Here is a 13,614-nt window from a genome sequence, read left to right as displayed (position 1 = left end):
CAGCTGGAATACAGAAAGACTTTTAGTCACAGCCTCTTGTACTCTCAAGAATAAGACTGCAGGGAGTATATCCCCACACACCGAACTAAATTTAAAACATAATCTAAATTTAAAACTCCAAGGCCCTTACACTTTACAGTAAAATATATTTAGCATTTAAAGAAATAAAATGTGCTTGTGAAGTAAAACTTGGTGGAAGTTCTGGAAATCTTGGGATATGATTATTTCAGGTCTATATTAGAACACCGAACTTTCAAAATTTTGAGTGTTCTAATATCGACCCATTTTCAGCGAACGCTGAAAATATTGAAGAAACAGAAAACTGAATTTTTTCCTAGGGAAAGAATTCAGTTGTCTGTTTCTGTTGCTTTGGTATTTTCAGCACTGTGGTGGAAAGTTACGGGTTGGGTTCAGGTAAGTGTGCGATTGTGTGGATATAAGGGTTAGGGCGGGGTAGCTGAGTTAGGGTTAGGGCGTGGGTCAGGTAAGTGTGTGATTGTGTGGACGTGAGGGTTAGGGCAGGATATGTGAGTTAGGGTTAGGGCGCAGGTGAGGTGACTGTGTGATAGTGACAGACCTTAGGGTTAGGGTTTGGGTTAAGGTAAGTGGATAGTTAGTGGTGTATGTATAGTTTAGTGTAGGGTTAGGTGTAAGAGTTTGGGTGTATGTGTGTGGATTGCTGTTTATTTGGTGTGCTTGTGTTGTGTGTATGTGTTTTGGAACAGCAAATTTTTTCCCTAGGAAAAATTCGCTGTTCTGTATGTTCGATGTTTTAAATTTTCAATTAATAGGGTTCGATATTAGAACACTCGAAATTTTGAAAGTTCGGTGTTCTAATATAGACCCGATTATTTCTACCTGACATATTTCATGGTAGCCTTTTTTAATTCACTTGGTCCTTACTTTCTTGACTTAAGCAAATAAGTATGTTCTTGGACTATAGTCAGAACCCTGACTTACAAGTTCACACATCCATTGACAGCAAATATTTCAGTGTTATGGCATAATAACTGCCTAATTTTTAGCCAGTTTCTGTGTGAACTTTGGTTTTCCCTATCCACATCACTTTTTGTAGATTTTGCAGTTCACTAATTTCATGAGAGGCTTCTGCAAAAACACATCATTATAATTATATTTCTTTATATAGGACATTGCAGGTTTACTTTTGTTTGGAAAACTCCAAAAGTGTATCTACGATAATCATTCCTTGTATTACTTTCATTTTCACATGGAAACAAAAGTGAAGCAATCCAAATAATGTCCTTGCCAAACAGCCTACGTAGTCAGTTTCCACATCATTTGTGAAAATAGGCAAGCCATAAATATAGCAAGAAAGAATACACACATATTAGTTGTTTTATAAAATACAGTGGCATATATGCAGTAATTTATATTCCTTCTTAATTTATTAATATAATGCATTATTCTTAGCAATGCTAAACATTTTAAGAAATTCTTAGCCTGTCTATAAACCGTTTATCTTGTTTTACTGAATGAAAAGTCTAACAGTTCTGAGCACTTTTTTAATTTGGGAGTAAAAGCACAGGAGCTCTGGACCTAATGGACTCACAAGCAATGACCTTTTAAGGTTACCAGGCCCTTGTAACAAAATTAAATGTGCAATAGTAGGTCTCAGTGGTCAGTGATTCATTTTGTACATTCTTATGTGTGCACTCGTAATCATTCATCCATAAAGATTTTTTGGTTATATACTGAGTCTGCACTTTATTCTTCCTTGGTTGACTCATTCAGTTATTCTTTATTATTCTGGTGACAGACACATAGTCATCACAGCTAGATTCCACTGGACTGGAAACCCTTCTTCACTAATATGGGATCACCCAGATCAGCACTAAATTAGCTGCTAACCATCTTGGACCCACTTGTTAACAAGCTGTTTCCCCTTCAGTCTTCATTGATAAAGTGCAGTTTGCTCAATGCAGCTATCAAGGATCTAATGAAAACAAGAAATAAAGCTTGGCACATGTGGAAACAGTCCAACAAACTAGAATATTACTTCAACTTCCTGAATATTTGAAACAATTGTTTGATCTCTCTAAAGGCAACAAAAGCAGCGAGACCCAAAACCCCAGCCTCACACCAAGAAAGTAAACATAATCCAGCTGAGTGGATGATTTAAAAATGGGAAAACTGATTACATCTGTTATAGACAGGGTATGTCTGCAAAAGAACTTGGATGAATTGACCATTTCAGCACAGGAGAATAATGTTCATCAGAAACTAAGCATATGAGATTTCAAAGGCATAAACTGAAGGGTGAATACTTAATACAGCACATAGTGATTGAAATTGTGGATTCATTTAAGGAGTTGGGTGTGGGTAGATCCAGTTTTAAGTTTTTCTCATATCAACCAAATGGTTAATGATAACCATATTTTATTCCATCTGTCAGATCTCATTTGCCTCTTCCTAAATTAGACATCATCTAAAATGCTCAGCTAATTGTTCTGTCTTGCAACAAGATATTTACTGCCTGTTAAGCATTTTATTTCCCTAAAATTTAGCTGCTGATAGTTATGTCTGTTGTCTGATAATTCTGTATTAGTGTTTTATATTCAGGTGTGACCTGACAGTCAATATTGTGCTGGAGTTTAAACAACTATTTTCTGACATGCTATATGCTATATCCCAAAAGCTGAATAAGATGAACTAGGGATGAAAATAATCCAGTGTTATGGTAAGTGCATAGCCTCTTTTCAAAAACTGTAAGCTGTATAAAAACTATTATATAAAGTCTAGGAAATCAAAAATGGTGAAATCATTGTTTATAAGTTCAACATAGTTGTGTTTGTGAACAATTTGTTGGTTTCGGTGTTTTAGTATTAGATCAGGTCCCTTATTTTATTGGAGACATTAATGTTTGCTTAGAGTATAAAGAAATAAGATGGCAGCTTTTATTAAATGTGGGCACTTTGCCTGACTTAAATGATTATTTTAATGTTAAATGTATTTAAAGATGGTGCCAGTAAAGAAGTGACGCAAAGATTTTAGGATTGGCTATTTACTGGTATTTAAGTGTTTTAAATGTTTCATGTACTTTAGTGCTTTTCTAATGTTTTTCTGAGGAAGTTGTTATAATTAAAGATGAATGAGAGTGCTCAATACCGTATACCGTTTGCCGTTGTTTGCAGTATTGCTTTGTTCTATTCTTTATAAGTTACATTAAACCCAAGGTAGATCATGGATTAATAATATAGCAACCTTATAAGAAAATTAGCATGAGTAAATTTGAAAGAGTATAGCAGAAATATACCTAGGGCATTCGTGGATGTGAAAGTTTTAAGTTATTATGAAAGACTAAATTATTGAACTTATGCAGTGTCTCACATAGATATTTAAAAGGAGACCTTATTCATTATAGAATGCATTCACAGGCAACTACCTCTGATAATTCTTGGGGTTATCAATGAGTAGTGTATATGATATTTTATAGGAATGAGAGGTATACTGATTGGTTCTTTGAGAGGGTACCTGACTTCTAGAATAGGCTGCCAAATTATATTAAAGCAAGAACTATTTTAGATATTTTTGAGAATAACTTGGTCACTTATTGCTAGGGTGTCTGTTTTGGTATATTAGCAGGCTAGAAGGGCATTACTGCCTGTGGCTGAAATATTTGTATGAATGTATGTACTCCTATTGTCCTAACATTCTATTTAGTCTTTGCTTATCTCCCAAATGCTCTCAGCATTTAACATTTGAAGGAAAACTCCCCCTTAGAACTAAAAAAAAATCTATATTTTCACTCTATCTTTATTTTCTGAGCTATTTCAACACCTCTAAATCTTGGTGCATCTTGTAGAATTTTGGTATGTTAGGCCAAAAAATGGCTGCCAATGGGCTTGATATATCAATGTGATCTTGTATTTCTTCAGTTCTTTCTTTCCCATAATCCATTTCAAGTCTACTTTATATGAGTCATGCTAGGCATAAGGAAGTAATGGTGTATTCCCATGTCATTGACATATAATGGGATTAGTGTCAGTCACTGTCATCTTATATACCTTCTGTAACAGGACATTTTCTTTTATTTCCTGAATGGCTCTCATTTGTGTGTGTATCAGGGCTCATTTTACAGTATAATAAGAAGGTATACAGCAGCAACCAAAAAAGTAGAAGTGACAGTTCCCTCCCCCACATTCTTCCTGAGGTGTCAAAACTGTAACTGCACTGACGGTCCTTGCAGTTTCATGTCCAAGTGACAGCTGCTACTGGAAAGGAAAGGATTTGAAAGTAATTTTAATCCCCAGTGCTAGCAGTGGAAATATTTTTATTTTCATTGATTCATTTTTTCATGCATTTATGCTGTAGGTGGCTTGGACACTCTTAATTGGCCCTGGGTGTGCGTGCTTGCGTGTGTGTGCCTTCTGTGGAAGGTTGGGCACCGGGCTGGCAACTCGACACTGTAAAACTCCACTGCCAATCATGAGTGGACAGGTGATCTGCTGTGGCAACCCCTAACTGGGAAAAGCCGAAAGAAGATAAATATATATTTGCCTGAATGTTGTACAAAATGCTTTATTTCCATTTGTTTTATAACTGTTATGTTCTCTCCCCTTGCTAAGTATATCATAATTTGCCCATAAAAACAAAACACCACATAGTGGAAATTTGGCCTTCCCCACTGTAGTGAGATATCAGAGTTGGTATGTATAATTAGTGGGGGGTGTGGGGGTGAAGCCTCCAACATGAGCAGGGTCCTTGTGTTCAACAAAACAAGTTAAATATAGTGCATCAACAGTATTTGAATACACTATTTAATTTTATACTTAACACATCATGGCAAAAATACATTAATTTATAGCAGCTGTTTTACTGTGAGGTATACATGTACTATGTGCAGCTTCCTTGCTGTTGGCCAACTATGCCTATTCGATGATGTGATTTACAGTGATATGGCTATACAATAAAAAGCACATTTGATATTTAGTGTTCGAAGAATAGCAGTTTGATAATCACTCTTTAGCTAAACTGACTCCTTGGTAATGATAACATAAGTACTGCTTATGCTCTGGGCTCTATAACACTTAGAAATTACTGTGTACATTTGTAGGAAATTGCACTCCTGAAGGTTACGGCCATCAGTTAATTGAGGTTTGCAGCAACCTATTTCTTTCCCACTAACTGAATTTGTGATGCCTGTCAGAAAGTGCAGAGCACTAAAGTTCTGCTTCTATTGCTAAGAGTTCATGGTTTGAATCTTTCCATGTTAATTTTCTTAGTATGTGACCTTAAGCAAGTCACTTAACTAGGCAGTGTTTTGGGAATTGGGAATTTGGGATAGACTCCCTAATAGTCTCCTGGAATACATGCATAGCAGCTTTGTATGAACCTATACCCATATCCCTTTCTTCCTTTTTTCAGTGCACATCAAAACTATCGCAATACTGTTTCCATGTTATGCTTCTTCAGTCTGTTATTAGCTATGGTGACTGTGAGTTTCAGTGTCTAAAAGCAGTGACAGCTGGTGACTTCAAATTAAAGGGGGGGGCTGCAAGAGACAGCTGAATGGGTGGGGCCAATGGGAATGGGTGTGGCCAACTAGAAAGGGGTGGAGCTATGCTCAAAGCCACAACAACTGGAACTTTAATTAAATATGCTGACCTGCGTGCCAAACCATCATTACGAGAGTCCAATCAAGACAAAATGAAGTGTAGAAGAAAAATATTTCAATGCATTGGCTATATGACAGCTTACTTAATATCTAGATGGAAGCAAAAAGGTTATGAGGCATGAAAAAATAAATTACTTTTTAAATAAATGACTGGAATATCAGTTAAAATCAAGTATAAAAAACAAGCTTCTCCTTGCACTGCAGTTCTAATTATAATTTATATTCAGCTTTATAAAAGTACCAAGTAACATGCTGAAAGTAGCAATCTCTGTGACTACCCCCACTTATAAAAATGTTTCTTACCCAAAAAAGACCTGCTGCCTGACAACATATATCTACTTGTTTCATGGGGAAAACATGATCAAATTAAAAAATGAACAGCAAACAAGAAACAAGCTCAAAATAAATTGCTTAAAGGATTATTGTACAGGTTATGGACCAAACATGATAGACTGTTTAGTTCACGGGTAAAGCCTGCAAACAATGTAATGAGCTTCTGAAAATACTGTAATCCTGTCCTTTATTACAAATACTGTCATATGCATTTCAATACCAAAGGCTTGCACATTATCTAGTTATGTAAATATTTTCTGCATGGCAACATCAAAAAGGCTTTCAGTGTTGGTAATTATTTAACAGTATTCTTATTAAAGGTTACTTGCATCTTACAATCTCAGACAAACTTACCTGATGGTCATTAAAGCATTGCTACTTAAACACAGAGCAACAGGGTACCGGGACAGCATGCATTTTCTGAATAATAAGAAGCATAAATCAACAGTATAAAAATATGACAGAAAACCAGAACATTCTGCAAAATCAAGGACAGATGAATAGCCACTGTTGTACTTGTGTCTACCTTGGATGGGGGAATACTCTGCACACTTACACTGCGTAACTGCTCCTTGCCTTGCTTGGACACATCCAGAGTCACTACATGGGGGAGTGGGGTGCAACAAGTATGTCACAATTTGAAATGTCTCTGGCTGGCAGTGATAGCTCTGACACTCATACCTCTCAACCTCAAAGCAAGAAATCTGGACAAAGCCATACGTAGAAGTGAGACAAAGGACAAAAATAAGGAAAATTTTTAAATATCGTGCTTATAAACTTAGAACAATAATAGAATAGTAGTAGGAATTGCATTAGTAAAAATTTTCTGAAGGGTATGAAATCTGAAACTCAAATGTCTGTCATTATTTTGTAACGTCAGTCTCTAATGATTTGCCACTAATTTGCCAGAAAACCACAATTTTATGAAAAACGGACAAAATGTGATGCAAAAATATAAAATTGTCACATAATAGAGCTGGGAGCCTGTCAAAGAAAGGACACTTTTTAATATTAGTACTGTTAACTTGAGCAGCTAACAAAATAAGAGAATCTACATGCAGTTCTGAAATAAAAGTAATCTATAACTCTGATCATTACAGTTATTTATAATTGTAAACCCTCCACATTTTCTTCCAAAATTGTCATTTTGTGGAGGGATTATTAGGGGGAGAGCAACATTTTGAACCAAAATTGGGGACAGTTGAAAGGTTTTAATATTCCTATAACGTAATTTATTTGTACGTACCTCTCAACCTCGTAATGCAGGAAATCTGGACAAGGCCAAATATATTGGGGGAACATACAAGCAGTCTAAAAATTGCTCTTGTATAAACTTAAGACAGTTGATAGAATAACAAGTCTTGCTTTAGCATGCATTTTTCTGAAGGTTATGAAGTCTGAAACTCAATGTCTGTCATTATTTAGTGACTTCATTCCAAAATGATTTGCCAGAAAAACACAAATTTTATGAGGAACAAACCAAAAATAAGAAGCACAAATCTATTCATTCTGCAAGTTGAGAGGTATAGTTTAGCCGGGGCTGTCTTTGAGTTTGCTGCCCTTTCCCCCTCACAAAATCATGGTCGAATGGAGCCTCCCCCCTGCAGCCATTCCAATATCCCACTCCTTGGTTATTTCGCCCCATTTACCTTAAACACTGTAATGTGCATTCCACTTTACTTCTGCGATGATTTGGATTTAATTTGAAAGTTTTATTTTGCATTTTACAGCACAAACACTAGTAGACATCTGGTAAACAAAGCAATGCAGTCTCACAGTGAAAATAGAGTTAGCATTAAAACTTCTCTGCCCTTGAAACTCACATTCATTGAAACAGCATTCAAACCCACATTCAAAGAGAATACATTTTGCCAGTAGCAGATAACGATTAACCTTGGGCTGTTTTCAAATCATAGGGCCCTTGCACAAGTAACATACATGTGCTCTTTGATAGACCTTCCTGATTGTATTAAATTATATTCCTTGTACAATACAGTACAGTTGTTAGAAGGCATTTTAAATTTATTGTTTTCAACATTTTTCCAGTAAACAATGAAACAAAATGCATGCACCAATAATGGAAAACTGCCCAATTCAGAACATTTCCATCATAAAAGTCTACTCAAACTTCTAGAGTCCACCAGTATCAGTAAATACGCACAATCTCTGAAGAAGTAAAAGTCATCTAAATAATTCCACATTAAAGAGATCTGTAACTAATGAAGAGATTGCTGTTAGCAAACAACTTTATACTTCATTGTTTCATCTACAAATAAAGTGCCTGTTGCCCTTGAGGAATAAATTGCCTATATTACATTAAAAAAATGATAAGCTAGTAATACTGCAATAGGGAATGGATGGCAAACTGGGCATGGGGGTCACAGGGGACAAAAGCCCAAAAAACAGGGAAACCTTTTAAACATTGCTTGTATAATGTTGGAAAGTTGCTAGAGTAAAATGCTGTGATACCACTGCCAAATCTTGAATCCAGCACCCTGTGCAAAACAGTCAGTGCAACATACCACTATGCCATATCAGCTGTTTTGTGAAAGAGATGAAGACTGAAACTTAAATGGCTATCATTTAGTGAATTAAGTTCTCACCATAGCTGTCAACTTCTTAGTACAAAACACTTGAACAAAGCCAATAATGGTGAATACAGCCCCCAAACATATTTAGTGAATTCAGTTCTCACCATAGCTCTCAACCTTTTAGCAAAAATCACCTGGGCAAAGCCAGTAATGGGGGAATACAGCCCCCAAACATAGTCAGTGAATTCAGTTCTCACCATAGCTCTCAACCTTAGCACAAAAAACCTGGACGAAGCCAATAACTGGGGAATACAATCCCAAAAGTAGGGACAAATTTCAAATATCAATCTTATAAACTTAGAAAATTGCTAGAATAAAAGGTTTTGTGTTACCATGTACTTTCTGAAGAATATGAAGTCTGAAATTCAAATGCCTGTCATTTTTATTTATTTAACATTTGTTAACCAGGAAAGTCTGACTTGCAACAAAAGCCAATTTTCAGCAGAGGCCCAGGGAGAAACAGTCCAGACACATGTCTTTGTAAGATGGGAGGACACCCGAGCACCTAGAGGAAACCCACACAAACACAGGGAGGACATGCAGACTCCACACAGAAGGCACCCGAGCCAATAATCAAACCAGAGAACCTGCAGCTGTCAGGCAACAATGCTATCACTGCACCATCAAGTATATAAGACAACAAAAATACAGAAACCACAGATTTTATGAGGAACAGAACACAACACTGTTTTGTATTAGAGACTATTAGATCTGTCTCAGCATTTCTTCTGTCATTTATGCAACTTCTGATTCCATCTTTTCAGAGTCTTACTGTTTTACATTTACATGTGCTTAATGGTGTTTCTATATAAAGATTTCTGATGTCTCCCATGCCCACTCAAAGCAGTGAGGAAATTATGTTGTAATATTATGTTCATAGTTATACTGGCTATTTTTACATACTTAAAGGTTAATTAAAACTATGAAATATTACTGGCTTAATTCTGGGTTTTAATCTTGATTCGTTTTTCATAAGCTCAAGACTGCCCAACTTAATCAGATAGACTGGACATACCTCTGAAAAATCAACTAGTATTTTTAATTAACCAGACACCATTGAATAGGAACTACACACACACACACACACACACACACACACACACACACACACACACACACGCACGCACGCACACACACACACACACACACACGCACGCACGCACGCACACACACACACACACACACACACACACACACACACACACACACACACACACACTCACAAAATCTCTGAACACATTTTGATGTGTTCATTATTTATGACAGGAAGCATTTGGTAGTGTCTCCTGTGTCGTCTTCTTAAATGCATGTTTTTTTTTTAGTAGTTTGTCCTCTCTTGCCTGCTGTATCAAGGGATGACTGCAGTCAATTCAATATACTGGAAATACTGATATATTACATAATCTTTATTACATTTTAAAAACACTAAAAATATGTTTTTATTTTAATTTTTTTGAAAAATTATTTTCAGTCAGATGTTCTCTTAATAATCTAACAGTCTCATATAATTTTATCTCTACACACACACACACACACACACACACACATACGCGCGCACACACACACACACACACACACACACACACACACACACACACACACACACACACACACACACACACACCAGCTTTCATTTCAGTTCCCTACCTGAAACAAGTCCATCTGCATGCAGCAGAAGCTAGTTTCTGTAACAGTCCAGCACAGCTAAATGTCTTCCTGGGGAAGGTTTCCCTGTGAGAGCAGGCTCCAGCCTGCGGACATTGCAGTCCGGACATCTTCCATTCTCTGTGGTCATCACCGCATAGACTTCTGGGCTGCAGGCCAGAGATGGCCTTTCCTCCTATCCGGACTGCTGACAAAGCAGTCTGGAGTTTCCAATCTGTGCAATCATGCATGTGAGGAGTTCTGGGACTCGAGAAATATTTATTTTTTGTTCCTTTTTTTTTTTTTTGAGATTTTTTAAATTTTGTTGTTTGTTTTTACACAGCTGGGGGGAGGGGTTGCATTCCTGTAGTCCTATAGCACGAGTTGCCCCTGTCTAAAAGTTATTCATAACTTTTCACTGCATGTTAATCTTTTCTGTAATGTTTTTTTTTCCAGACTGAATTGCAGTGGTTATGTGTTCAATGTACAAAACATTTCCTTCCTGCAATGTCTTTTTCTGCTCCATTCCATTTCCAATGCACTTCCCAACAGTTCACTAAACCATATTACATTATTTATGATATTCTGTTGCTCAAGTGCTCTTTTACATTTGTTTGTCATCTGTACATGTTTTGCCCTTTGCATGGTTTCCCCAGTGTACTGTCTGCCAAGCACTTCTGTAGTTATCTGATTGAAAAGATGTGCATAGCTACTTTAGCAGTGCTTACTGCTAATAAAGAGGGCTCTGACCACCCACTAATATGTCTATCTACCCCTGACAAACTCCATAAGTGACAAACTACAAAATGCCTAAGTTTTGCCACCCGTTACATGGTTTCTTTCTGACATATCTTGATGTCTGCTGCAATTATTTTTTTTTACCTCAGTCAGCACAAGTTGAAGAAAATAAGGTTGACTATAATTTGATGAATAATAGATGGCTGTCCATATTTTAATGCATTATTTCTTAATTAGGATTTCTTTGTATTGTGTAAAACAGCTGACTCATACTTTCTTTGAAAACACACATTAGCACTGCCACACATTAGGCATTTTCAGTACAATGATTTGGTGACCAATATGAACAGAGACAATGCCAATGAGATAAGCACAAAATGGCTGTCAAGTAAAGATGCTGCATTCACAATGTTACACATATGTCTGCATTTTCCCTTGTATAATGTTAAAAAAGAACAACACAAATTCAAGAATGTCTGCTCATTATCTATTTTTTCCACCTAATACTCAGCCTTAGAAAGCATGATATGTTGATAATGTAATTAATATTTATAAGAAGCATTGTATTGTACTTTATCATGCCTGTTTTCCCGTTTTTCTTTCCCAGTGTTGCAGAGGAACAGCTACACCACATTAACTCCTATCTTTCATACTCTTCAACCACGTCTAGTTTGCTGTTTGTGTTGTGCTTTTAATCTTGCCATTCAATTCATATGTCAGTTGTTTTCCTTGTGCAGCACTGCTTGCCATATTTAAATATGCAATGCATGAATGCAACAATCAAGCACCCTAAGTTTAATCAACTGATTAATGAAAAAATGGAGTGTTTGTTTCCTTGTGTCAATGGTTCGTCTTTGTTTGGTAGATGTGATATGTACTGCCTTACCTGTACTCAGTGCTTGATTATGTATCTAGTGTACGGTAAACTCTCAGTTAACTGGCACTCATGGGGATTGGTAGATGCCGGATAACTGTAGTTTCTGGTTGCTTGAGAGTTACTATTAAAAATAGGCATGACTAATACTGTGCCCTATATTATTTATTTGGTTGACTTGTTCTCAGGTTGGGGAGAGAGGGAATTTTTTCCCAATCTTCCTTTTTAAAACACTAAAACTCTAAAAATGTAAGGTATGTTTCTGCGGGGGAAAACAGAAAGTGCAACAGATGAAAATTGTAATGTATTTTTTCGATATTTTTTTTGATGGTTGCTTGAGAGTTCTGGTCACTTGAGTTCCAGTTAACTGAGAGTTTACTGTATATGGAGTTGAACATTATAAGTGATCTATTCAGTGTTTTAATAGCACATGACTTCAGACTAAAGTGGAAATGGAAACTAGAGGACCTATTTCATACATGTGAGCCTGGAGCTGCAGACCCATCACTCCCTTTGTTTATTTATATACTTCTTTATATTTGTTTACTGGGAAAATCTCATTGGGAATTAAACCCCCTTTTCAATGGATACCCATGGAGAAAAGCTCCATGATTACATATACACAGTTATTATGACACTATACAAAATATCTATTAAAGCAAAAACATTATAAAATACATCTCAAGAGTTAAATAATTAATTGACTGCACTGTACAATACACATACACTAAAGTGAGTCTTTTGTACCAAATTAATAGAAAGGCAGTTTTGGTGGTTGCAGTGTACAATAAAGATACCTTAAAGGAATTTTATTTTACATGCAAAAGATACTGCCTACATGGCAGCTTGAGTTATTCCTCGCTGGATGCCTCTAGCACTGCTGTGTCAAACTTACTTGTGTGCATCACACCTTTAGCCCATCTGGATGCACATAACTTTCAGTTCCTTTTTTTTCAATTTGTAAAGCATATGCATTTGTATAAATGGAATCACAGAATTTTCCAGCTGTGCGTCAGTAAAAGACAATTTAAGAATGCAGTGTTTTAACTGCAAAAAATTAAGAACTTCTCATTTGCTTACTACCTACTACATGCTGTAGCCCGCAGTAAGAAATGCTCACAGTATGACTGTGTTCGTCTGTGCTGACATTTTAGCAATCATGGCCATCCAGAAACATTAACATTTCACTGTTTGTGATGTTTTAACATTTAAAAAAAGAAAGGAAACTGAGGTTGCTTCTTTTCTTAAGAATCCTCCTAACTTCCACAACTGCACACAGAAAACTACTAGAGTTTCAGTTGGAATGGGCAACTGTCTGATGTCACAGTGGAGAACCAATTGGATGATTAAATGTCTGCCCATTGCAAAATGAAATTAGGGTTCCTCTCTGCCAGTAATAAAAATGGTGTGCTTTATGTATTGCTTCCTGTTCATCAGTGAACAAGGACAGTACAAGTAACAGTAGCAAAGGAAATGGCAGTGACAGCAGTTCATATGTTCCTCTTCCCTTTGTCTGCAATGAACAGCATTCAGAGCAGCACCAGAAAATGCAGCAACGGCACCAGCTTGTTTAATTTTATAGCGATAGGCAACAGTAAGTGCTCCTGGATCTGATTATATAGAATGTCCTTAGTCATTTATATGTGACTCCGTTATGCTTCTCTAATAATCTGTTATTAGATATTTTTCTGCACGGATGGAAGAGTTTCCGATGTTTTCTCACACTACTCGCCTCCCTGATTTTGCATTGTACTGCCTTATATTTGTCTGTACAATACTTTTTAAAATGTGTGGTTGAT

Source organism: Protopterus annectens, chromosome 11.part0 (assembly GCF_019279795.1).
Source record: "Protopterus annectens isolate FY-2018-M chromosome 11.part0, PAN1.0, whole genome shotgun sequence".
In the NCBI taxonomy this organism is placed as follows: domain Eukaryota; kingdom Metazoa; phylum Chordata; order Ceratodontiformes; family Protopteridae; genus Protopterus; species Protopterus annectens.
Note: the sequence above shows the minus strand (reverse complement) of the source record.